Here is a 27,066-nt window from a genome sequence, read left to right as displayed (position 1 = left end):
GGGCCTTTATTCACTGGAGTTTAGAAGGATGAGAGGGGATCTCATAAAAACATATAAGATTCTGACTGGACTGGACAGGTTAGATGCGGGAAGAATGTTCGCGATGTTGGGGAAGTCCAGAACCAGGAGACACAGTCTTAGGATAAGGGGCAGGCCATTTAGGACTGAGTTGAGGAGAAACTTCTTCACTCAGAGAGTTGATAACCTGTGGAATTCCCTGCCGCAGAGAGTTGTTGATGCCAGTTCATTGGATATATTCAAGAAGGAGTTAGATATGGCCCTTGCGGCTAAATGGATCAAGCGTTATGGAGTGAAAGCAGGAATGGGGCATTGAAGGAATGATCAGCCATGATCTTATTGAATGGTGGTGCAGGCTCGAAGGGCCGGATGGCCTACTCCTGCACCTATTTTCTATGTTTCTATGTTTCACCGCGCATCGACAACAAGAGAAATGTAGAGAACAGCGCCAACCCTTGTACATAGCCTTCTTTGACCTCACAAAGGCCTTTGACACTGTCAACTGTGAGGGACTATGGAGTGCCCGCCTCCATTTCGGCTGCCCCCAAGAGTTTGTCACCATCCTCCGCCTGTTCCACGATGACATGCAAGCCGTGATCCTGACCAACAGATCCACCACAGACCCAATCCAAGTCCGGACCGGGGTCAAGCAGGGCTGCATCATTGCACCAACTCTTTTCTTGATCTTACTTGCTGAAAGCTCTAACTCAACCTCAACAAGCTCCCTGCTGGCGTGGAACTAAGCTACAGAACCAATGGGAACCTGTTCAACCTACATCGCCTCCAGGCTAGATCCAAGGTCGTCCCACTCTCTGTCATTGAACTACAGTACGCAGACAATGCTTGCGCACACCCACAGGCCAAACTCCAAGCCATCGCCAACACCTTCACTGAGGCGTACGAAAGCATGGGCCTTACACTAAACATTCATAAGACAAAGGTCCTCAACCAATCTGACCCCGCCACACAGCACTGCCCCCCGGTCATCAATATCCACGGCACGGCCTTGGACAATGTGGACCATTTTCCACACCTTGGGAGACTATCATTAGCAAGGGCAGGCATCGATGACAAGGTCCAACACCGCCTCCAGTGTGCCAGCGCAGCCTTCGGTTGCCCGAGGAAGAGAGTGTTTGAAGACCAGAACCTCCAAGCTTATGGTCTACAGAGCAGTAGTGATACCCGCCCTCTTATATGGTTCAGAGACGTCGACCATATAGAGCAGATATCTCAAAGCACTGGAGAAGTACAACCAATGCTGCCTCCGCAATATCCTGCAAATCCACTGGGAGGTCAGACGCACCAACGTTAGTGTTCTCACTCAGGCCAACATCCCCAGTATCGAAGCATTGACCACACTCGATCAGCTCCGTTGGGCGGACCACATTGTCCGCATGCCTGATACGAGACTCCCTAAGCCAGCGCTCTTCTCGGAACTCCTACATGGCAAGCGAGCCCCAGATGGTCAGAGGAAACGTTTCAGCGACACCCTCAAGGCTCCTTGAAAAAGTGCAACATCCCCACGGCACCTGGGAATCCCTGGCCCAAACCTCTCTGAATGGAGGAAGAGCATCCGGGAGGGCGCTGAGCACCTCGAATCTTGTTGCCGAGAGCATGCAAAAATCAAGTGCAGACAGCGGAAGGAGCGTGCAGCAAACTAGGCTCCCCACCCACCCTTTCCTTCAACCACTGTCTGCCCCACCTGTGACAGAGACTGTAATTCCCGCATTGGACTGTACAGCCACCTGAGAACTCACTTTTAGATTGGAAGCAAGACTTCCTCAATTCCGAGGGGCTGCCTATGATGATGAAAAAAAGCAAACCACACGAGGGTTTATTTCTAGTGGGATAGAATTGAAAAGTAGGGAATTTATGCTAAACCAGTATCGAACCTTGGAGAGTACTGTGTACAATTCTGGTCACCATTTTATAAAAAGGATATAGAGGCACTGGACAGGGTGCAGAGAAGATCTACAAGGATGATACCAGAAATGCGAGGATATACATATCAGGAAAGGATGAACAGGCTGGGTCTCTTTTCTCTTGAAGAAAGAAGGCTGAGGGTTGACCGAATAGAGGTCTTTAAAATTTTGGAAGGTTTTGATAGAGTGGATACAGAGAGAATGTTTCTACTTGTGGGGAAGAGCATAACTAGAGGCCTTCAATATAAGATAGTCACCAAGAAATCCAATAGGGAATTCAGAAAAAATTCTTTACTCAAAGAGTCATCCATCATCATAGGCAGTCCCTCAAAACAAGGACGACTTGCTTCCACACCAAAAAAGTATTGAGAATGTGGAACTCACTAGCACAGGGAGTGGTTGAGGGAATAGTATAGATGCATTTAAAGGGAGGCTAGACAAGCATATGAGGGAGAAGGGAATAGAGGGCTACAATTATAGATTTAGATGAGGAAAGACAGGAGGAGATTTGAGTGGAGCATAAATGCCGGCATGGACTAGTTTGGTCGAATGGCCTGTTTGTGTGCCGTATATCCCAAGTAATCCTATACATAACTGTAAACATAGAAACACAGAAATATAGAAAATAGGTGCAGTAGGCAATTCGGCCCTTCGAGCCTGCACCACCATTCAACTAGATCATGGATGATCATTCACCTCAGTACCCCTTTCCTGCTTTCTCTCCATCTTGATCCCTTTAGCCGTAATGGCAATATCTAACTCCCTCTTGAATATATCCAATGAACTGGCATCAACAACTCTCTATGGTAGGGAATTCCACAGGTTAACAACTCTCTGAGTGAAGAGGTTTCTCCTTATCTCAGTCCTAAATGGCTTACCCCTTATCCTTAGACTGTGTCCCCTGGTTCTGGACTTCCCCAACATCGGGAACATTCTTCCTGCATCTAATCTGTCCAGTCCTGTCAGAATTTGATATGGTTCTATGAGATCCCCTCTCAACCTTCTAAACTCCAGTGTATAAAGGTCCAATTGATCCAGTCTCTCCTCATATGTCAGTCCTGCCATCCTGCGAATCAGTCTGGTGAACCTTCGCTGCACTCCCTCAATAGCAAGAACGTCCTTCCTCAGATTAGGAGACCAAAACTGAACACAATATTCCAGGTGAGGCCTCACCAAGGCCCTATACAACTGCAGTAAGACCTCCCTGCTCCTATACTCAAATCCCCTAGCTATGAAGGCCAACATACCATTTGCCTTCTTCACCACCTGCTGTACCTGCATGCCAACTTTCAATGACTGATGTACCATGACACCCAGGTCTTGTTGCACCTCGCCTTTTCCTAATCTGCCGCCATTCAGATAATATTCCGCCTTCATGTTTTTGCCACCAAAGTGGATAACCTCACATTTATCCACATTATACTGCATCTGCCATGCATTTACCCACTCAGCTAACCTGTCCAAGTCAACCTGCAGCCTCTTAGCATCCTCCTCACAGCTCACACTGCCACTCAGCTTAGTGTCATCTGCAAACTTGGAGATATTGCGCTCAATTCCTTCATCTAAATCGTTAATGTATATTGTAAATAGCTGGGGTCCCAGCACTGAGCCCTGCGGCACCCCACTCGTCACTGCCTGCCATTCTGAAAAGGACCCGTTTATCCCGACTCTCTGCTTCCTGTCTGCCAACCAGTTCTCTATCCACATCAGTACATTACCTCCAATACCATGTGCTTTAATTTTGTCACCAATCTCTTGTGTGGGACCTTGTCAAAAGCCTTTTGAAAGTCCAAATATACCACATCCATTGGTTCTCCCCTGTCCACCCTACTAGTTACATCCTCAAAATTTCAGAAGATTTGTCTAGCATGATTTCCCTTTCATAAATCCATGCTGACTTGGACTGATCCTGTCAATGCTTTCCAAATGCGCTGCTATTTCATCTTTAATAATTGATAACATTTTCTCCACTACTGATGTCAGGCTAACCGATCTAACTGATCCAGAGTTGATAGACTATTGGAAAATGACCACCAATGCATCCACTATTTCTAGGGCCACTTCCTTAAGTACTCTGGGATGCAGATGATCAGGTTCCTGGGATTTATCGGCCTTCAATCCCATCAATTTCCTGCTTAATAAGGATTTGCTTCAGTTCCTCCTTCTCACTTGACCCTCGGTCCCCTAGTGTTTCCAGAAGGTTATTTGTGTCTTCCTTCTTGAAGACAGAACCAAAGTATTTGTTCAACTGGTCTGCCATTTCTTTGTTCCCTATTATAAATTCACCTGAATCTGACTGCAAGGGACCTAAGTTTGTCTTCACTAATCTTTTTCTCTTCACATATCTATAGAAACTTTGTCAGTCAGTTTTTATGTTCCTAGCAAGCTTCCTCTCATACTCTATTTTCCCCCTCCTAATTAAACCCTTTGTCCTCCTCTGCTGAATTCTAAATTTCTCCCAGTCTTCAGGTTTGCTGTTTTTTCTGGTCAATTTATATGCCTCTTCCTTGGATTTAACACAATCCTTAATTTCCCTTGTTAGCCACGGTTGAGCCACCTTCCCTGTTTTATTTTTACTCCAGACAGGGATGTACAATTGTTGAAGTTCATCCATGTGATCTTTAAATGTTTGCCATTGCTTATCCACCGTCAACCCTTTAAGTATCCTTTGCCAGTCTATTCTAGCCAATTCACGTCTCATACCATCGAAGTTACCTTTCCTTAGGTTCAGGACCCGAGTCTCTGAATTAACTGTGTCACTCCATCTTAATAAAGAATTCTACCATATTATGGTCACTTTTCCCCAAGGGGCCTCACACAACAAGATTGCTAATTAGTCCTTTCTCATTACACATCATCCAGTCTAGGATGGCCAGCCCTCTTGTTGGTTCCTCAACATATTAGTCGAGAAAACCATCCCTAATACACTCCAGGAAATCCTCCTTCCCCATATTGCTACCAGTTTGGTTAACCCAATCTATATGTAGATTAAAGTCGCCCATGCTGTACCTTTATTGCATGAATCCCTAATTTCTTGTTTGATGCTGGCCCCAACCTCACTACTACTGTTTGGTGGTCTGTACACAACTCCCACTAGTGTTTTCTGCCCCTTGGTATTCTGTAGTTCCACCCATACCGATTCAACATCATCCAAGCTAATGTCCTTTCTTACTATTGCATTAATTTCCTCTTTAACCAGCAACGCCACCCCACCTCCTTTTCATTTCTGTCTGTCCTTCCTAAATGTTGAATACGCCTGGATGTTGAGTTCCCAGCCTTGGTCACCCTGGGGCCATGTCTCCGTGATGCCAATTGCATCATATCTGTTAACTGCTATCTGCGCAGTTAATTCGTCCACCTTATTGCGAATACTCCTCGCATTGAGACACAGTGCCTTCAGGCTTGTCTTTTTAACACACTTTTCCCCTTTAGAATTTTGCTGTAATGTGGCGCTTTTTGATTTTTGCCTTGGGTTTCTCTGCCCTCCACTTTTACTTTTTCTCTTTCTATCTTTTGCTACTGCCCCCATTCTACTTCCTTCTGTCTCCCTGCATAGGTTCCCATCCCCCTGCCATATTAGTTTAACCCCTCCTTAACAGCACCAGCAAACACTCCCCCTAGGATATTGGTTCCGGTCCTGCCCAGGTGCAGACCGTCCAGTTTGTACTGGTCCCCCAGAACCGGTTCCAATATCCCAGGAATTTGAATCCCTCCCTTCTGCACCATTCCTCAAGACACGTATTCATCTGAGCTATCCTGCAATTCCTACTCTGACTAGCACGTGGCACTGGTAGCAATCCTGCGATTACTGCTTTTGAGGTCTTACTTTTTAATTTAACTCCTAGCTCCCTAAATTCAGCTTGTAGGACTTCATCCCGTTTTTTTACCTATATCGGTACCTATATGCACCACGACAACTGGCTCTTCACCCTCCCTCTCCAACCTGTCCTGCAGCAGCTCCAAGACATCCTTGACCATTGCACCAGGCAGGCAACACACCATTCTGGAGTCTCGATTGCGGCCACAGAAATGTCTATCTATTCCCCTTACAATAGAATCCCCTACCACTATAGCTCTCCAACTCTTTTTCCTCCTGTGCAGCAGAGCCACCCACAGTGCCATGAACTTGGTTGCTGCTGCCCTCCCCTGATGAGTCATCCCCCCCAACAGTACCAAAATGGTGTATCTGTTTTGGAGGGGGGTGACCGCAGGGTACCCCTACACTACGTTTCTTCCACTGCTCTTCATGATGGTCACCCATTCCCTATCTGTCTGTGTAACCTTTACCGTGTGGTATGACCAACTCACTAAACGTGCTATTCACGGTATCCTCATCATCGCGGCTGCTCCAGAGTGAATCCACCCGCAGCTCCAGTGCCGCAATGCGGTCTGTCAGGAGCTGCAGCAGGATACACTTCCCGAACATGTAGTCGTCAGAGACACTGGAAGCATCCCTGAGTTCCCACATAGCTGTAACTGTAACTGCTCATCCTTGGTCAGAATTAATGGTCAGAAAACTGTATGCAGTATGGTCCCAAATTTGCAATACACACTGCTGCTGGGCAAGATTCCTCAATGGCAGAACAATGTCTGAAAATTACCCTTAAATTTAATGCTTTGTAGAAATAAGACAATTGTTGCTATTTGTTAAAATGTACTGATTCACTAAGCTTAAAAACAGTTAAATGCACAGCACAAATAGAGCTTTTGCTTATCGATGGCCCTGATCACCAAAAAAATAAGGTATAGTTATATTGCACAGAACCAAAGAATAAGACCTATTACATAACATTGCTTATTAAAGTGTATGGGGTAGAGTTTTGCTTTGGGTTCAAATCGGCAAAATGGTGCAATTTGAATTGTGTTTTTCTCCCCCCTCGAGCCTTCACCCACCTCGAGCCTTCACTCAAACTCCTTTGCATAGCGCTGAACGCAAAATCTGCCGTGAATCAGCACAATTGTACAGCATTTTAAAATGTAACTTTAAAAAAAATTTTGCTTTGAAAAAATGTCCTTGATATGTCGGTAACTTGCTGTAGTTTGATTAATACAGCTAAAATGGATTTATCACAAAAAGTAACCATTTTAAAACGAATGTCAATCCACCACCTGTGAGCAACCCGATTTTAAATGACTGAAAATTACTTTTTAAAAATGTTAAGAGCAAACCTTTGGCATTCAAAGAAAATATAATTTAGTACTTCATATTTATCCTATAGCCATCAATAATAGTTTGCAGAATTTTTTTGAAAAATATCGATATTCTTCACCTCATCACGTTAAGCGCTTCACCTTTTTCATAATGGCTCGTACCATGAGGAAATTACACTCCTTGATGCCAATCAAAATATACTGGGCCCGAAATTGATGATGTCCCGCTACCGCCCGTTTCTCGGTGGTATTCAGGCAGCCCTTCATTTTTTATAGCCTGCTGCCGCTGAGATCCTCCAGTGCGAATTTCATGGTGATGTAGCGGGCAGCTGCGGGAGCAGGGTTTAGCAGGCAGTGGCGGGCGGTGCAGGCTATTAGACTCGGCAAAGTACGGAGGCTAAGTTCTGCACATGCATATGTCAAGCTGCCGACCTGTCTCTCCCCCGCTTTGGCCCAAGCTCGATGAGGGGGCTGAGAAGCGACTGGCAAGGGGGCTGAGACACGAGGGGAGGGAGAGAGACACTGGGGGGTGGGAAGAGAGAGCCTGGGGGGGTGGGGGGAAGAGAAAGAGAGACTGGGAGGGGAGAGACACGGGTGGGGGAGATCGGAGGGGAGTGAGTTAACTCAGTTCTTACGTTGGAGTGGATGAAATCCAGAAGTCATGATACTGTCACTAGTCACTTCATACCCAATAAACCTGTTAACAATCCCTACACAATGCCCCATCTATGGGGGTGGGGGTTGGGGGGTAAGATCATGCACTTGCGCTAGTGTAAGGAGGGACTTTGGCTGGAGATGGGATGCACTTGGACTGGGGTAAGACACTTCGGCTGGGGGAGGGATGTACTTGGACTGAGCTGAAATTGGCGCTGAAATTGTAAAAATCGCTTCCAATTCCCTATAAATCCCACTGTTAAGCTCTTAGCAGCCTTTCATCAAATACTCCCGTTTTCAAAATGGTATCCAGGTAAGACCTTACTTTTCAAGACGGTATTTAGGGCGGGCAGCAAATGGATCTTAGTGATCAAATTTGCGTTTTTGAGGCCGTAGGCATTAAGTGGGCAGTAATTGATTTTTTTTTGATCAAATTCGCATTTCTGGGCGGTAAGTGGGTGGTAATATGATGAATTTCCAGCCCACTGTTTGGTAATCTTTTTAGTTTTGCAGAAAGATCTGACACAATACTGACAAATTCAGCCTTTAGTGTTGCTGCCGCATTTACATTGCTTTTTCTGCTCTTATTGACTCTTCCATTGGTATCATAGTTCGAATCTCTACTATGCTTTTCATATTAACATTAAAAATATGGAACTAGAAAAGGTCAATTGGTTCATCAAGCTATTCCTGCACAGATCATGATCAATTTGCCCCACTGTGGATTCTACCTAGCCCACACAAACTCCTTCAGTTGGCAATCAACTGCAGGTGATTCTGGCAGAAGATAAAACTCGATGGAATTTCTCTCTGACTCCCAAAAGATAATGGACTGAATCGAGAGATTTTTATTCAATCTTACAACCCACACTACTCAATTCTGACCTGGTGACTTCCACATAGATGATATTTATGCAATGTTTTAGTGTAATAGTTAATAGGAAGAGAGGAATTGCATGATTTTGCCCATGCAGTTTAATTTGTAGGTTCAGAATTCAGAACCCTTGAATGCTGAGTGCCAACGAGGAATCTATTGCTGTCAGAATTTAAAGATTCCTGTTGGTTTGGAGATTGATTGTAGAAATCACTGGATCCAAGATAGTGTCATTATTCAATTTTCCAGTAATGTAAATCCTCAAGCTAAAATGCATTATGGATGTTTAACATGGCTAAAAATAGCAACAGATTGCTAGCAGTACAAGAGAAACAGCCAGCTCTTATGGGAGCCTCAATTTAAAAAAAAACAACTGCATGCAATTATCTGTACATAATTGTGTATGGGCTAGATTTTCCATTATTTTTGCATGCATAACACTCACTTAATGTCCATTTTAACGCTGAAATGAGGTATAACAACGAGATATCGCCCATTTAGCCAGAAAATGGAAACTGACACCCATTTCTCGGACACTTATCGCCGAGCGTTACTTTTGCCATGGATGTAACGCCGAGAAAAAATAATACCGCCCGCCCACTTTTTTGGGGCGGAATCATCAGAATGGGCGAAACCTAATGCCCATAATAGCGCCCAGCGTTACTGTCAGCACGTAATTAACGCCGAGATTCAATAATACCGACCTCCCACTTTTTTTTGTCGTAAAGATCATATTTGGCGAAACCAACGGCCAGTATATCGGCCATCCTTACCTTCGGCACCTCGCACACATCTCGCCAACAATATCGCTCATCGAAAACACCGCTGTGAAAAAGTTGAACTGACCAGAACTACTCACAGCTGTATGGACGCCATGTTGTAAATCGCAGGTCGCATCATTTAAAAGGCTGTTCTGCTTCAACCTCGGGGGAGTTCGGATGTAGTCTGGAGGTATTTTGAGGTGATGTGAACATCTGAACAAGCATCTTATCATACTGGGGATGATTGCAATTTACTAGGTGTCTTAGTGGGGACATTAACTCTTTGTGAACAGTCTGTGTAAAACAGATAGCTGTTGGAATGGGGTCTGTCATTTCTCACCCTCTCTTGATGACCACACACATGCTGCAGTCTAGAGATGGCAGAAGGTGCATTCGACAGCATCATGTGCCCAATGTAAGATCTGCCAGACTGATGAGGAGGACCAGATGTTACACCCCCCTGCAAGTACAGGGAGAAGCAGTCTTACCTCAACTTGTGCGACACGACCTGCCTTCGGAGACTGCGCTTCCACAAAAAAGTTATGCCAGCCCATCAGGGCAGATCTGCAGCCTGCCAGCACCTTCAGGACTGCACAGACGGTCGAGATCAAGGGTGCCGCGGCACTGTCGTTCAAAGCGTCGGGTTCCTTTCAGGCCTCAGCTGGCGACATTTGCAGAGTATCTCAGCATGCCACACATTGCTGCATTAGACAGGTTACTGAAGCCCTGTACGCACGCAGGAGGGACTTGATCAGCTTCCCTATGACCAAGGAGGCACAGACTGAGAGGGTTTTAGGATTCTACCGAATTGCTAACTTTCCCAAGGTGCAGGGAGCAATAGACCGTATGCACATCCTTTCGAGGATGCAGAATTTTTTAGGAACCAATCCCTGAATGTGCAACTCGTTGTCGACCACCAGCAAATTATAATGGCAGTGAATGCTAAATTTCCAGGCAACATCCATGATGCTCACATCCTGCGTGAGAGCACCATATCTGGCTTGTTTACCAATCAGCCACAAGGTCAATGCCGGATGCTTGGTGGCAAAGGATATGGCCTCGCCACCTGGCTGATGACCCCCCTGCGCAACACCCACACCGAAGCCGAGAAGCGATACAAGGAGAGCCACAGAGCCACTCGCAATATCGTCGAGAAAACCATTAGAGTGCTTAAGCAGCGCTATAGATGCCTGGACCACTCAGGAGGCGAGCTCCAATGCCACCCTGAGCAGGTAGCTCAATTCATGATGGTGTGCTGCATGCTGCACAACTTGGCTATCAGAAGGGGACAAGAATCACCAGAAGGGTCTGACGGTCCACCTCAGGAAAGAGAGGAAGAGGAGGATGAGGAGGTGGACGCTGACCTTGGCCCAGACAGACAATCAGGATGGTGCTGAAGCCTTGCCCCGCCCCCCTCTATATCTCAGGAAAGGACCCGTGGTGGCATCACAGCTGCAAGACTCTTATGTCAGGAGCTCATAAATACTTTGCTTGAAAGAACGTTGGTGGTATTTACAAAGCTGCAACACTGCTGGGTGTGCAGGCCATACATTAATGGTGTGCATCACCTTGGTGACAGGTAAAGTTTAAGTTGATTCAAGTTATGTGCAATTATACCCTTTCATGTTAAGGAATCACCAGTGTGTAACGGTGCAGCTACCTGAGCCAATGCGCAACAAGGTTATGTTAAATAAAAAAACATTTAATCCGACCATTTGTCTGAAATCATCAGTATATCTGTAAAAAAAAAACCCACCCCCGCCCACAACAAATTTATCACATTTACATCACGACAATGGTCCCCATTTGCCACAATACAGAAAAATAATGCAAACCAACAAGGTAGCCTCCTCGCCCCTTGCCCCAACCCTCCCACCAAAATAGCAGCAGCAACCTAAAAAATATGCCCCAGACAACACCTGTGGCCATGCACCTCACTTTCCTTTCCCCCCTGCTTCTCCTCCTCACCTCTACCCCTTCCCCTTCTGATTCTAAGTCACCTGGCCAAGGAACTTCTCAGGCGATGCTTCATTGGGGGGAGGATGACGGCAGAACCACTGCTTGGACGGACACGGGAGAGGACGGTCCTGAGGTGGGAACGTCCTCCGGGCAAGAAGCAAGATGTTCCTCTTGGCTCCAGTGCCGTTGTGGCACCTTGGGATGCAGTGCCGCGCTCCGGGACCACTGGGAGCCCTCTGCCACCAGTGTTCCTGGCTAACAGCTCCAGGCCCTCCTCCATCCCTTCCATGTTATCTATTATTTGTTGGACAAAAACTCGGTGCCAACTACGTTCTTGGGGCTTAGTAGGCTTTTTGCTGCTGGTGAATCTCCCTCCTGCCACCCACAACAGCCAAACAAGCATACACCACAGCCACACATGCTTTCAGTCCCTATCTGCTCCCTCTCTCCCTGTCTCCTCTTCTGCGCATGTAATGATGACCTCTGACCTCCTGAATCGCAGGAACGAACGTTGCCATGTTGCTAAGGACGGCGACACTTTACGGCAGAAGGTCAGAAAGATTTAACGCTAACGCCCATTTCAGATCGCTCGCGGTAACACCCAATTTTTAAAATGGAGACTAGGGGCTTTGAAAATGGGCAACAAGCCGGCAATCTGAAACCCCATTTTTATCACTCACGCCAGAAATAACGCCTATTTTTGGGCGATCTGCACAAAAGTGCAAAATCTAGCCCTGTAACATTAAATTGTCATTTTTTTCAAGCAAATACATTTATGTTCAATGTGACCATTATACATTTTTATTTCTCAATCTATCAAAACCTTTGATGTTACAGAAGAAAATGTTCTCCATCAAGCAAATAAAAACTTGACAATATTAGGATCCATCAAGGTCCTAAATTGACCTTCTTGAATGAATCAGTATTTTCTCCATTTTCATAGCCATTCAAATAACATGTCTGCTCCACAGCCAGATTCACAATGTTTTCAGCTTTTAGGTGCCTTATTAGCTGGTTAAGCTATTTTGTTCCTTCTCACGAAGTGCATATTTAAGTGATTGTTAGTGGATCAAAAATAATGAAATGTTGATTATTCTCCTATTTCTTTTTAACAAGAGATAAACACAGCCCTAGGTCTTCTATCAGGATAAGAATGAAAGAATGCAAATATCAGCATTACTTAAAATCTTGCTCTGCTTTTGACTGAGAATTGTGTGGAATCTCATGATAATATTGACTACAAATCTTAGAATCCAATTGTAATGACATCTGGGACTATATAGAATACAAAGGGATGAAATTGGTCTTCAGTGATAGTGAAAAATCGCCGAGAGCATGCAGAAATCAAGCGCAGGTAGCAGAAAGAGCTTGCGGCAACCAGTCCCACCCACCCCTTTCCTCAATGACGATCTGTCCCACCTGTGACAGAGATTGTGGTTCACGTATTGGACTGTTCAGCCACCGAAGAACTCATGTTAAGAGTGGAAGCAAGTCTTCCTCGATTCCGAGGGACTGCCTATGAAGATGATGATGATGAAAATGGGCAATGGCAGAAAACAGGCAATAGCAAATCAAAACCTCTTTTTACACTCAGCCCGACCACTGCAGTTCAATTTCACCTCCAAAGAATATTATGCAGAGAGGGAGTTTTGATAATCCAACACATTTTTCTAAAGAATTACAAATCTACCAGTATAAATGAGAATAACATTGGCCCTGAAATTGCAGTCTCTGTGATAATGTACTCAGAGTACGCCATCGTTACACCATCGTAATCCATTTGAAAGGCCCTGCAACTTCTGGGTTTCCACATTCACTTGCGCACGCGTGAAATCCGGAACTTGCGATCTGTCAAGGTACGCCTTGACAGATCATCCGAACTGCCTGAAAAATGAATATTGCTGGTGCATATTTTCCCAACAACTGCCTATTGCAATACAATAGATTTTAAAAGATTCTGTGCCACTTAGTGCAGGGCACTAACCACTATGAAAGGTTTGGACTAATTGGATCCAAGTACACTTTGCTGCTGTGTTTAGAATTTAAGCATAAAGGATGATATTTACAAATTAAGGTCAACAAAAGAAAGTAGGAAATGCAGGAGGAATTTATATACTAAAAGGAGGCTAAGTATGTGAAACAGATTACTGGCATGGCTAATGGAACCATAATGGGTTTCAAGAAGGATCGAGACAGGTTCTTGTTAACAAATAGGATTCAGGGTTATTTTAAATGCATCAAGGGAATACTGTGGATAGATAGGCTAAATGGAGCAACAATCTTCTCCTGTCTGAAATGGTTACTACATTGCTGTGTTACCTAAAGCCATGGAGCACAAACTCCCGAAGAACTAGAAAGGAGCTGGCTATATCCTTGGATTGGCTTCACTTCCATCTGCTGACTTGCATGATGGATGCTCCATTCCTCTCCAACTGAATATTTCAGGTTCTCATCTGCTCCATAATTAAACACTTGACGCTTTTCAAAAATTGCCTAGATCAAAAGTGTGTGCAATAAATATAAGGTGAAAGAAATTATTGGTCCACTTAAAAATTATAGTGGGAAGTGAAAACTCAAGGACAAAGTAACAGTCGAGGTTATTAAATAGTTCCTTCAAATACATTTTGTTTAACTCAGAATTCAGATTTCCAACAATTTCTGGAAAGTATGCAAATAATGATAGCTATTATGAATGTAAAAATGTTAGCTGCTTTAAAAATAGTCAAAGTATCTGCTCCAGACAACAAACACCCAACACAGAACCACAGAGATTTACAGCACAAAAGGAAGCCATTCGGTCCATCACATCTGTGGCAGTCCTTTTTTTTTTACAATAATTCAAAACTAATCTAACTGTTCTGCACTTCCCCATGAGCCCTGTGTCTTCCTCTTATTAAAATGTCTATCTACTTTTCTCTTAAAAAATGTTATGGCCTCTGCTTCATCCTTGATCTTTAAGAGTTTGAATCTACATTGTCTGGTCTAACACACAGACTGCTAACTTAGACTTTTGTACCTGCCCCAACCCATCAATGCCAACATCCGATCACACTCACCTGCCACCCCTGTGCTTGTTGACCTGTTGTTAGATCACACAGAACATTGATTTAAAAACTCTCATTCGTATCCTCATCTACCAATCGCTGCATGGCCTTGCACTACCTTACCTCTTCAATCTCTTTCTGTCCTCCCTATATCCCAACCTGTGTGCTTTGATTTTCCAATTCTGACCTACTTGTGACCCCCAGCTCTATGCTCAATATATGATAGCAGAGCCCTCCACCACAATGCAATCTGGAATTTCATTTCTCAAACTATCTTCATCTTCGAAAACCATCTCAAAGCCTACCTCTCAGACCACACTTTCAGCCAGTTCCACCAATACTTCTTCCAACTTAGTATGTGACCCTGCCGCCCCACCCCACCCCATACACCCACCAACAATATCAGGTTCCTCCGTTTTTGGGCGAAAACATAAGCGATACGTGAAAATTACCGTTTTCGCTGCTTTGCCGTTTTAAGGCCTAACTTTCGGCACTTGGTGTCTGCGCCTCGCAAAGGGAGGCATTGCACTATTATTCAAGGCACAAAACCACGATCCTCACCTTCTTTAGTGTGGGGCCGGGAGCGCTGCGAGAGAGGCCTTGGGAGGGGGGGAAAAAAACAATTAAAAAAAACATTCAAAAACGTTACCAAGACCCCTACCTAACAAATCGCTGTAAAAAAATTAAAACTAAAAACATTAACTTACCTTTTTTTCAGGTTTTCTAACTTACCCATGCTGGCAGGGCTGCACCACTAGGTCAGCAGACCGGAGCCATTGGAGGGAGCAACGTGCGGCGGCACAGCCCGGCAATTGGCGCGGTCCCAGCGTGCAAGACCATCAGCAGTCCGGGGCCATTGAAGGGAGCAACGTGCGACGGCATGCCACTGCAGGGAGCAGCGCGTGCTGCTGCAGGAGGACGACGGCTTCGAAGGGAGAGACTCGATTTGACGTCACCCAAATCCAGGTCGCTGATTGCAGTTTGGGCAGGTATAGCAAGAGTGGGGAGGTCGGAGCGAAGGAGCAGCAAGAGTTCGTAGAGGGATGTGACCGGAGCCCAGGAGAGGCGTGAGTTCAGAGCCCAGAAAAGGTGAGGGCCCAGGAACAGCATGGGCCAGCCCACACTGCGATATGTGTGCGCACGAGGTCCGTGCAGCAGAGTAGGTCTCCAGTCCTCTTGGTTAATCCTTGCCACTAGACCAAGATCTAGCTCTGTCAAGCCCGTGTGGTGCTTGGTGTGCAACGGCCACCATACGTTATAAAAATCCACGCACAGGCATCTTCTACCCTTCAATATGTAGTTTGGGATCTGGACTATTAGGTCCTTCATTGAAATACCTATGAACTCATCCCTTTTTGGCATGGAAGCAAGTCATCCTCACTTTGAGGGACTGCCTATGATCAACTGGGCTTGTATTCACTGGAGTTCAGAAGAATGAGAGGGGATCTCATAGAAACGTTTAAAATTCTGACGGGTTTAGACAGGTTAGATGCAGGAAGAATGTTCCCAATGTTGGGGAAGTCCAGAACCAGGGGTCACAGTCTAAGAATAAGGGGTAAGCCATTTAGGACCGAGATGAGGAGAAACTTCTTCACCCAGAGAGTGGTGAACCTGTGGAATTCTCTACCACAGAAAGTTGTTGAGGCCAATTCACTAAATATATTCAAAAAGGAGTTAGATGTAGTCCTTACTACTAGGGGGGTCAAGGGGTATGGCGAGAAAGCAGGAATGGGGTACTGAAGTTGCATGTTCAGCCAATAACTCATTGAATGGCGGTGCAGGCTCGAAGGGCCGAATGGCCTACTCCTGCACCTATTTTCTATGTTTCTATGTTTTACTCCCTGTAGCATATTATTCCATGCTCTAACGTCTGTCTACATAAAGACATTTCTCACTGTCTTAAAAGAGAAGGGAATGAAATTGAGAGAATTCCTCCTGCATGTCCTACTTTCTTTTGTTGACCTTAATTTGTAATTCAGAAGATTGAATATTCACTATTTGAACTCTTATGTAAAAGAGTGTCAAGAAAAATATGTGCAAGTTGTAGACCTATGCATTTAACATCAGTTATGGAATAGTTTTAACGGTTAAGGGTTGAAGTTACTATGTCAATGATATTATACAGGCACTTTATACACTTGTGCCAAATTCCTCTCCACTATTTTAACAGAGCTGTCAATCCATTTAAAACACACAATATCTCAGCGAGAAAGCGATACGAGTATGTTAAGTAATCATATGATAACAACACTCCTCTATTGGATGAATATGTGCAGAAGACTAACATGTTAATTCAGCAAGGGAAGGTTTTGCTTCAATAACTAGTTGCTGTTTATTTGGAGATATTATTGACATGGTGGGCAGTGGAATGGTAGTTGATATTAAAAATGAGAATTTTCAAAGAACTATTGACAAATTTCGACTTTGGCGGTTAATAACTATGGTACGGAGTCACGGAAACGTGGTAAAGTATGCTACTGGATATACATATGGCTTAAAAAAGGGAACAGAGGCTAGCCAGGAAGAACTTTTTAATCCAGAAAGAGGCTTTGAGGAGGATCCTTGAAATAAAATTTCAGGCAATACATCCATTAATTTTCATGGATGCAAAATCATGGCGAGTGTGACTGCAGTTTGTGGATATGTGATTCTGACATATAGGACCTCATGTTAGGAGAGCAAATACCTTGCTGAATAGAAAAAACATACAAATGGGCCTGGGCCTGATATGGGGGCCTGGGCCTGGATCCATTTTCTGGCCTGTACTTGGCGTTGCATGACCAGCATGCACCTGAACCAAGAGGCGCTAAGACTGATGGAAATTGATCCTCGGGCCTCATCAGCATACTCAGTGTGAGCTGCTGCTGCTGGTTGCACCTCCACAGGCAACTTTCCCGCGTGAAGTCTTCAATTTTGAGTAGCCTGCCTCGCAAACAGCAACCCTCAGCTAAGTCCTGGGCTGGTGTTTGGAGTGGGAGATGGGGGCTGATCAGCAGTTTTGTGGAGTTCTGCTCCTTTGGCTCCACAGGAACATTTACCTTTAAAAAGAATTTTTTTTTTATTTACCTGGTGTTGGCGGTTGTAGAGACTGCTGAAGAATTCTGAACGGGGCAAGTCCGATGCCTACTCCACTCATTGCCTACTAATTTCTGGACAGGTTTCTTCAGCAGGCATTAGGCCCCTATTTACATATTTAAACAGATCTAATACCTGTTTACAAGCACGGCTAAAAACAGTCTTCATGAATTCAGCAGTGGGACCGATGCCTGCTCAGATTAGACACAAGCAGTCCCACTACTGAACGGGTCTGCTTTGCGCCCATTCTATGCCTGACAAATGGGCATAGCTCATATCAATTGCCCCGAAGAGAAATAAATTCTGATAATGAGATCAAAACAGTGATAATCCATGCTTAACTCTTATCTCTGGTAAATGAGACAACAGAGAAGCAGTTTCTTCTAATTTAAGTGCATAAAATTCTGTTACCATTCACCTTATATACAGAATAGATATTAGCAAAATTACTTTAGAATTAAATTATATCTGGCACACAGAAATGCAAATATATGAGAGCTGTTTTATGTTAAATTGCATAGTCGAGTGAAATGGACAAGTCAGGGAACTAATGACTTGTATAGGGGAAAACATTATACAACCATTCAAACATATAATTCCCTGGTGGCTATTGTACATACATATTATAATCTCCTTTTGTAATAGATATAATCTAGAAAAATACCGTTATCATCATAAGAATAACTATCGTCATTTTGTCTTCTTGTTTCCAGAGGCATTTTAATTGGCTGGCATCAATAATTCAGCTGTACTGAAGCTATTGGAATTGTATCAGTAAATTCATTGATGTGATTGGTATAATTCTTGTCCTGTGCACATGAATATTCAAATGCAGCCTTTCCCCCAGGATTTTGAACTCAGATCTTGAAAACAAAATGTGAGAATCAAAACTATGGCAATGCCAGGCTTCTACGCAATTTATTAAATGTTTCCAATGTTTATGCTACAACAAACATCATCATATTTATATAGCGCCTTTAACATAGTAAAACATCCAAAGGCGCTTCACAGGACTGTTATAAAACAAAATTTGGGACCGAGACACAGAAGGAGATATTAGGGCAGATGAGAGATTCATTTTAAGGAGCATCTTAAAGGAGGAAAGAGAGGTAGAGAGAAGAAGAGGTTTACGGAGGGAATTCCGGAGCTTAGCGCCTAGACAGCTGAAGGCATGGTCACCAATGGTGGAGCGATTAAAATCGGGGATATTCAAGAGGCCAGAATTAGAGGAGTGCAGCTATTTTGGAGGGTTGTGAGGCTAGAGAAGGTTACAAAGATAGGGAGGGTCAAGGTCATGGAGGGATTTGAAAACAAGGATGAGAATTTTAAAATCAAGGTGTTGCTTAACCGGGAGCCAATGTAGGTCAGCGAGCAGAGGGGTGATGGGTGAACAGCACTTGATGCGAGTTAGGGCAGCAGAACTTTGGATGACCTCAAGTTTACAAAGGGTAGAATGTGGGAAGGCAGCCAGGAGTGCGTTGGAATAGTCAAATCTAGAGGTAATAAAGGCATAGATGAGGGTTTCAGCAGCAGATGAGTTGAGGTGAAGCAGGGGCGGAGTCGGGAGATATTCCAGAGGTGGATATTGGCGCTCTTAGCGATGGCACAGATTATGTGCTGGAAGCTCATCTCGGGGTCAACTAGGATACCAAGTTTGCAAACAGTCTGATTCAACCTCAAAGTTACCAGGGAGAGGGTTGGAGTCGGTGGCATGGGAAGGGAGTTTGTGGCAGGGACTGAAGACAATGGCTTTGGTCTTCCCAATATTTAGTTGGAGGAAATTCCTGCTCACTGGATGTTGGACAAGCAGTCTGACAATTTAGAGACAGTGGCGGGGTCAAGAGAGGTGGGGGTGAGGTGGAGCTGGGTGTTGTCATTTTACATGAGGAAACTGACGCTGTGTTTTCTAATGATGTTGCCAATGGGTAGCATGTAGATGAGAAATATGAGGGGGCCAAAGATAGATCCTTGGGGGAATACCAGAGATAATGGTGCAGGAGAAGGAAGAGAAGCCAGTGCAGGTGATTTTCTGGGTCCAATTAGATCGATAAGAATGGAACCAGGCGAGTGCATTTGCATCCAGCTGGACGAAGGTGGAGAGGCATTGGATGAGGAAGGGGTGATCAACTGGATCAAAGACTACAGACAAGTCAAGAAAGATAAAGAAAGATAGTTTACCTTTATTACAGTCACATAGGATGTCATTTTTGACTTTGATGAGAGCCGTCTCGGTACTGTGGCAGGGATGGAAACCTGATTGGAGGGATTCAAACATGGTGTTGCGGGAAAGATGGGAATAGGTGCAGGAAGCAGGTCTCTTGGACAAGATACACTTGGAGAAGGCATGAGGGTAGATCGGAGCTAAACTAGAGAAAGATGTGAGTTCAGGTCAAGGGCAGGGGGGGAACCTTAGAGGAAGTTTGGCCTGGTTGGCTAGGGGAAGGGAGGGAAGTGGCAGAGGCAACTAATCGGATAGTCTCAATCTTCGTGGAAAATAAGTCCTTGAGCTCCTCACACCTGTTGTTGGAGGCGAGGGTGGAGGAGACAGGGAAGAGGGATTAAGAAGATGGTTTGCAGAAGAGAGAAGAATCTGGGGGTTATCTTTACATTCCACAATGATCCTGGAATAGTGAGCAGTTTTGTCAGACGAGAGCAGGACCCAATAGTGTTTTATGTGGATATGGCAGACAATTGGTTAAGCATGTAGATGAGAAATATGAGGGGGCCAAAGATGGAGGGAGGGATGGCTTAACCATTTGTCCGCTTTATCCGTTCAAGTCTGCTTCCCTTGGAATTAATGGAACGGAGATGAGGATCATACTGGGGGAATGGACAGGGTGAGAGTAATGGTTTGAATGGGTGTTAGGACATCAAAGGTGGAGGTGAGGGTGTGGTTGAGCAAATCGGTCACTATAGAAATGTTGTAGTGACTGGAGGGCCAAAGGCTGGACAGTTGGGATTTGGAAATAGCAGTTGTAAGTGAATTGGGAGAGAGTTTTTTCCAAGGGCGAACATAGAAGGAAAGGAGGATGTGGGTGGAGAATGATATAAGGAAGTGGTCAGAGATGGCCTTATCTATGATTGACACGATGAGAGTAGCGAGGCCGCATGCGATGTCAAGGTCAAAGGGGTGGCCGTGAATATGGGTTGGGGAGTTTACATGGAGCTCGGGTCCAGAGCGGCAGCCAAAATGTGCATGTGAATAAAGCGGACAGAGAAAACTCAAGTTACATAGGCCTAGTTACGCAGCAATGCTAGGAAAATAATTCAGAGGTTTTGGGCTAAAAATTTGTTTGCTTAACGCCATCTGTTAGCACCCGAGAGGGGCGCTAACGAGCCGCCAACCTCCTTTCAACCGAGCGCCACGCTGGCAGCACCTCCCGCGACCTTCGGTGGAGAGGCTTGAAGGGCCGAATGGCCGACTCCTGCACCTATTTTCTATGTTTCTATGTTTACCAGTGGCGCTAAGAGTGAGTGCGCACTCCAGCGCCACCCACTTGGTGACATCAATGAGTGTGCAACGCCCCCTTAGCACCATGGTCGCGAAACTGAATGCTTTCGCCTGCCGTAGCACCTGGCGCTAATTCCGATAGGGAAAGCAGGCATCCCGAAGAAGCTGCCGGGGCAATACTTCCATGGGTGTGCAGGGGGGCGGTTAAAATGGAATTTATTTGTATTAATGTATCTCTCTTAGGTGTTCAACACTGTTGCTAATCTCCCTTGCATATTCTTTCAGTTTTTGGCTGAACTACAGCTCGAGGAACTACAGCTCTGTGTTGATGAGCTGGAACCCAAGCTGCAGACATGACGACACATCAGGGAGGGTGGGAGGTACCTGGGTACCGCGATTCATAGAAACATAGAAAATAGAAGCATAGTCGGCCATTTGGCCCTTCGAGCCTGCACCACCATTCAATATGATCATGGCTGATCCTCTAGCTCAACACTATATTCCCACTTTTTCCCTATACCCTTTGATGCCTATTGTGTCTAGAAATCTATCTATCTCCTTCTTAAATAGATTCAGTGACTTGGCCTCCACAGCCTTCTGTGGTAGAGAATCCCACAGGTTCACCACCCTCTGAGTGAAGAAATTTCTCCTCATCCCAGTCCTAAATTTCCTACCCCATATCCTGAGACTGTGACCTCTTGTTCTCGACTTTCCAGCCAGGGGAAACATCCTCCCCGTATCCAGTCTGTCCAACCCCAGCAGAATTTTATACGTTTCAATGAGATCGCCCCTCATTCTTCTAAACTCTAGTGAATACAAACTGACTGCTAAAGCTTCTATAGATATGTGAAGAGGAAAAGATTAGTAAAGACAAACGTAGGTCTCTTGCAGTCAGAATCAAGTGAATTTTTCATGGGGAACAAAGAAATGGCAGACCAATTGAACAAATACTTTGGTTCTGTCTTCACGAAGGAAGACACAAATAACGTTCCGCAAGTACTAGGGGACCGAGGGTCTAGTGAGAAGGAGGAACTGAAGGATATCCTTGTGTGTGTTTGTGTGGGCGATTATAGTGTGTGTGTATAGGCGATTAATGTGTGTGTGTGTGTGTGTGTGTGTGTGTGTGTGTGTGTGGGGGCGATTATGGGGTGTGTGTGGGCGACTATGGTGTGTGTGTGTGTGTGTGTGTGTGTGTGTGTGGGGGCGATTATGGGGTGTGTGTGGGCGACTATGGTGTGTGTGTGTGTGTGTGTGTGTGTGTGTGTGTGTGTGAGATTATGGGGTTTGTGTGGGCGATTATAGTGTGTGTGTGGGCGATTATGGTGTGTGTGTGGGTGGGGGGGAATTATGGTGTGTGTGTGTGGGGATTAAGGTGTGTGTGGGGATTAAGGTGTGTGTGGGGGGATTATGGTGTGTGTGTTTGTGGGCTGTTATGTATAGAAGAACTCCACGAGGTTGAGTACTGAGAGCTAAACTTAGTGTTACCTTAGTCTTCTTTATTACAACTCCAGAGTGCCTAAACAACATGGCAGCCAACCTTTTATACTGGCCCTGCATGTGTGTGCAGGTGACCATTAGGACTCCAACAGTTGCACCCTCTGGTGGCAAGTATTACATAGTTACATATATAACATGGGCGATTATGGTATGTGTGGGGATTATGGTGTGTGTGTGTGTGTGTGGGGGGATTATGGTGCGTTTTGTGTGGGCGATTATGGTGTGTGGTTGGGGGATGGGGGTGGGCAGGAAATGAGTGGTCTTGGAGAGACAATGTTAATGAGTTTCTGGCATCATCATCATAGGCAGTCCCTCGGAGTCTAGGAAGATTTGCTTCCACTCTTAAAGTGAGTTCTTAGGTGGCTGAACAGTCCAATATGAGAGCCACAGACTTTGTAACAGGTGGGACAGATAGTCATTGAGGGAGGGTGCGGGTGGGACTGGTTTGCCGCATGCTCTTTCCGCTGCCTGCGCTTGATTTCTGCATGCTCTCGGCGATGAGACTCGAGGTGCTCAGCGCCCTCCTGGATGTACTTCCTCCACTTAGGGCGGTCTTTGGCCAAGGACTCCCAGGTGTCAGTGGGGATGTTGCACTTTATTAGGGAGGCTTTGAGGGTGTCCTTGTAACGTTTCTGCTGCCCACCTTTGGCTCGTTTGCCGTGAAGGAGTTCCAAGTAGAGCGCTTGCTTTGGGAGTCTCGTGTCTGGCATGCGAACTATGTGGCCTGCCCAGCAGAGCTGATCAAGTGTGGTCAGTGCTTCAATGTTGGGGATGTTGGCCTGGACGAGGACGCTAATGTTGCTGCACCTGTCCTCCCAGGGAATTTGTAGGATTTTGCGGAGACATCGTTGGTGGTATTTCTCCAGCGACTTGAGGTGTCTACTGTACATGGACCATGTCTCTGAGCCATACAGGAGGGCGGGGGTATTACTACAGCCCTGTAGACCATGAGCTTGGTGGCAGTTTTGAGGGCCTGGTCTTCACTCTTTTCCTCAGATGGCCGAAGGCTGCACTGGCGCACTGGAGGCCGTGTTGGGTCTCGTCGTCAATGCCTGCTCTTGTTGATAGGAGGTTCCCGAGATATGGGAAATGGTCCACGGTGTCCAGGGCCGCATCGTGGATCTTGATGACTGAGGACAGTGCTTTGCGGCGAGGACAGGCTGGTGGAGGACCTTTGTCTTACGGATGTTTAGAGTAAGGCCCATGCTTTCGTACGCCTCAGTAAATACGTTGTCGATGTTCTGGAGTTCAGCCTCTATGTGCACAGACGCAGGCGTCATCTGCGTACGGTAGCTCGACGACAGAGGTTGGGGTGGTCTTGGATCTGGACTGGAGACGCCGAAGGTTGAACAGGTTCCCACTGGTTCTATAGTTTAGTTCCACTCCAGCGGGGAGCTTGTTGACTGTGAGGTGGAGCATGGCTGCGAGGAAGATTGAGAAGAGGGTTGGGGCAATGAAGCAGCCCTGTTTGACCCCGGTCTGGACGTGGATTGGGTCTGTGGTGGATCACGGCCTGCATGTTGTCGTGGAGCAGGCGGAGGATGATGACGAACTTTTGGGGGCATCCGAAATGGAGGAGGACGCTCCATGGACCCCTGCAGTTGACAATGTCAAAGGTTTTTGTAAGGTCGAAGGCGGCCATGTATAAGGGCTGGCGCTGTTCCCTGCATTCTTCCTGTAGCTGTCATGCTGCAAAAATCATATCCATTGTGCCCCGTAGGGGACGAAATCCGCACTGTGACTCCGGGAGAAGCTCCTCGGTCACGGGAAGAAGACGGTTGAGGAGGAAACTGCCCCTAGCCTAATAGGGTGTCCTAAATACGTAAACCCTTACCCTAGTCCCATCCCTGCCAGTCCCAAGAGCGACGGTGACTGGACATCCGGAGGCGGTGACCCGCTGGCATACAGTTCTGGTTGTAGGCTGATATTGGAGATCCCCTGCTGCAGCTGAATCCTCCAGCTCATCAGCTTCATCCATATGCTGGATGGTCCTCTTCAACTGTCACCAACAGTACTCTCTCTGTTGAATGACAAAGTTATGCAGGAGGCAGCACATCACCTCCAGTATCCTCAATACTCTCTCAGGGAACATTTAATCCCCAAACTAGTCCAGGCAGCAGAATCGTTGTCTAAAGACATCTGCTCACTGACTGCTCTGCTTGAGCAGTGTCTGTTGCATTTGATCTCCACAGGTGCTTCAGAGTGGTGCCAGCAGTCCAAATCTGATGTCGACGTCCCTTGTCTCCAAGCAGCCAGCCTGTCATCTGTTGCTCCTTATCAATGAGAGGCGAAATACCGCACTGCCGCAAGATGTCAGAATTGAGAGAATTGCCTAGAAAGTGGGGACACATCTGCACAAACATCTCCTTGTGGTCACATACACGTTAGATATTAAGGCACTAAAAGTCTTTGCAGTTCATGAGGTCCTTTGAGTGAAATGATCTAGTTGCATTAATAGATAATCACAACCCTACCAAGCAATTCTTAGGTCATTCAAAAATCAATGGGTGGACAACAGTGCCTTCACTCTGAGAATGACCGAAAATGGAGAGGCAGCAGACAAATTCCAGACAAATCATATTATGCTGGAATAATGGGGCTACATGAATTTTTAGTTACTGGAATTTAAAGATTTTCAAAACAATATGATAAATGGAAATCACTACTTAAACACTGAGTTAAGTTCAAGTTTAGTAATCACTCTCAGTATGTGATCATGGATGCACTGGAAGATTATATTTGTTTGTTTGATTGACTCATAAAATATAAATAGCAGTCAGCTAACGTTCTGAAGGAAGAACCTTCCTTTGTACTCATGCCATTTTCTGGGCTATCACTGTATAAAAGGAAGCGGGGTGGCATTGCTGGTTAAAGAGGAAATTAATGCAATAGTAAGAAAGGACATTAGCTTGGATGATGTGGAATCGGTATGGGTGGAGCTACGGAATACCAAGGGACAGAAAACGCTAGTGGGAATTGTGTACAGACCACCAAACAGTAGTAGTAAGGTTGGGGGACAGCATCAAACAAGAAATTAGGGATGCATGCAATAAAGGTACAGCAGTTACCATGGGTGACTTTAATCCACATATTGATTGGGCTAACCAAACTGGTAACAATGCGGTGAAGGAGGATTTCCTCGATTGTATTAGGGATGGTTTTCTAGACCAATATGTCGAGGAACCAACCAGGGAGCTGGTCATCCTAGACTGGGTGATGTGTAATGAGAAAGGACTAATTAGCAATCTTGTTGTGCGAGACCCCTTGGGGAAGAGTGACCATAATATGGTAGAATTCTGTATTAGGATGCAGAGTGACACAGTTAATTCAGAAACTAGGGTCCTGAACTTAAGGAAAGGTAACTTCGATGGTTTGAGGCATGAATTGGCTAGAATAGACTGGCAAATGATTCTTAAAGGGTTCACAGTGGATAGGCAATGGCAAACATTTAAAGATCACATGGATGAACTTCAGCAATTGTACATCCCTGTCTGGAGTAAAAATAAAACGGGTTGCAGAGAGTTGTTGATGTCAGTTCATTGGATATATTCAAGAGGGGGTTAGATATGGCCCTTACGGCTAAAGGGATCAAGGGGTATGGAGAGAAAGCAGTAAAAGGGTACTGAGGTGAAAGATCAGTCATGATCTTATTGAATGGTGGTGCAGGCTCGAAGGGCCGAATGGCCTACTCCTGCACCTATTTTCTATGTTTCTATGTTTCTAACCGTTCTTTGAACGCAAGAATTCTGTCTATAATTGCTTCATCAGCACTGAAGAACAAGGCAATGCTGGATATCCCTATTCTTCAAAGAGCTACAAAGTCTGCAAATAGTTTCTGGTGCCAGAGCATTGCAGAACTGAATAACGTACGGACATAAATTCATCAGACAAGTAACAAATGATTTTAAAGAAGATGGAATTTCCTTTAAATATTGAATTTATTGAGTATTGCCTTCATAATGCTGCCATTCCAGACTGTTACTGAATTAAATATTTCAGAAAACTTATTTTGCACATTAACTTGGATTGACAAATGCATTGGTAATCTGTGCAAAAAAATGTTTTTTTAAGCAGGAACCATACATGTCAGCGCAATTACTTTTGTTATGAATTTAAACCAATGGAGCACAACATTCTGAGGAAATACTTTCCAATTAAATTACCCACCTTTGTAAATATAGTTGAAATTTTTGCTTTCTCCTCCGGCACTGACCCGGCCAAAGTTCGCTGAAGAGAAAGTCTCTTAATTATCATGCTGATAACAGGTATCCATGCCACTAAAGCCATATCTAGGTTTTCTATCTTCCCTCCGTGGTAAGTTGCCAGGTGGCGATGGGGGTGCAGTGCGGGGAGGGAGTGAGCGGGCAGGCATGCTAGGCCCTCTCTGGAAACGTTACTGAATTCTTTATTGCATCTGCTAATGGCTATCTTATTTTTATTTAATTTCTCTCAAGCCTTTTGAGCGCCTATCACTCACCAGACCAATTTTGTGACATACTGGTCCTGAAATTCTGCCACCAGCGACAGAAGAGTGGTGGAACAGGGACCTCTATCTGCTATTGCAGAAGGCCATAGACTCTGCCCCAAAATTTGTGGAACAGCTCAGTTCCATTGGTTAGGATAGGCCCATAGCACCTGATGGCCAGTTCAGTGATGCCTG

At 45.3% G+C, this 27,066-nt stretch overlaps 1 protein-coding gene across 3 annotated transcripts in view; it reads right to left on the bottom strand.

The window, feature by feature from the left end:
* LOC139276002 (RNA-binding Raly-like protein) overlaps positions 1–27,066 on the bottom strand; it is a 783,670-nt gene that overhangs the window by 429,007 nt on the left and 327,597 nt on the right. The gene's annotated exons all lie outside the window — the stretch shown is intronic.

The sequence above is a fragment of the Pristiophorus japonicus genome, chromosome 1, assembly GCF_044704955.1.
Source record: "Pristiophorus japonicus isolate sPriJap1 chromosome 1, sPriJap1.hap1, whole genome shotgun sequence".
Taxonomy (NCBI): domain Eukaryota; kingdom Metazoa; phylum Chordata; class Chondrichthyes; family Pristiophoridae; genus Pristiophorus; species Pristiophorus japonicus.
This window is presented reverse-complemented; position numbering and strand designations above follow the sequence as displayed.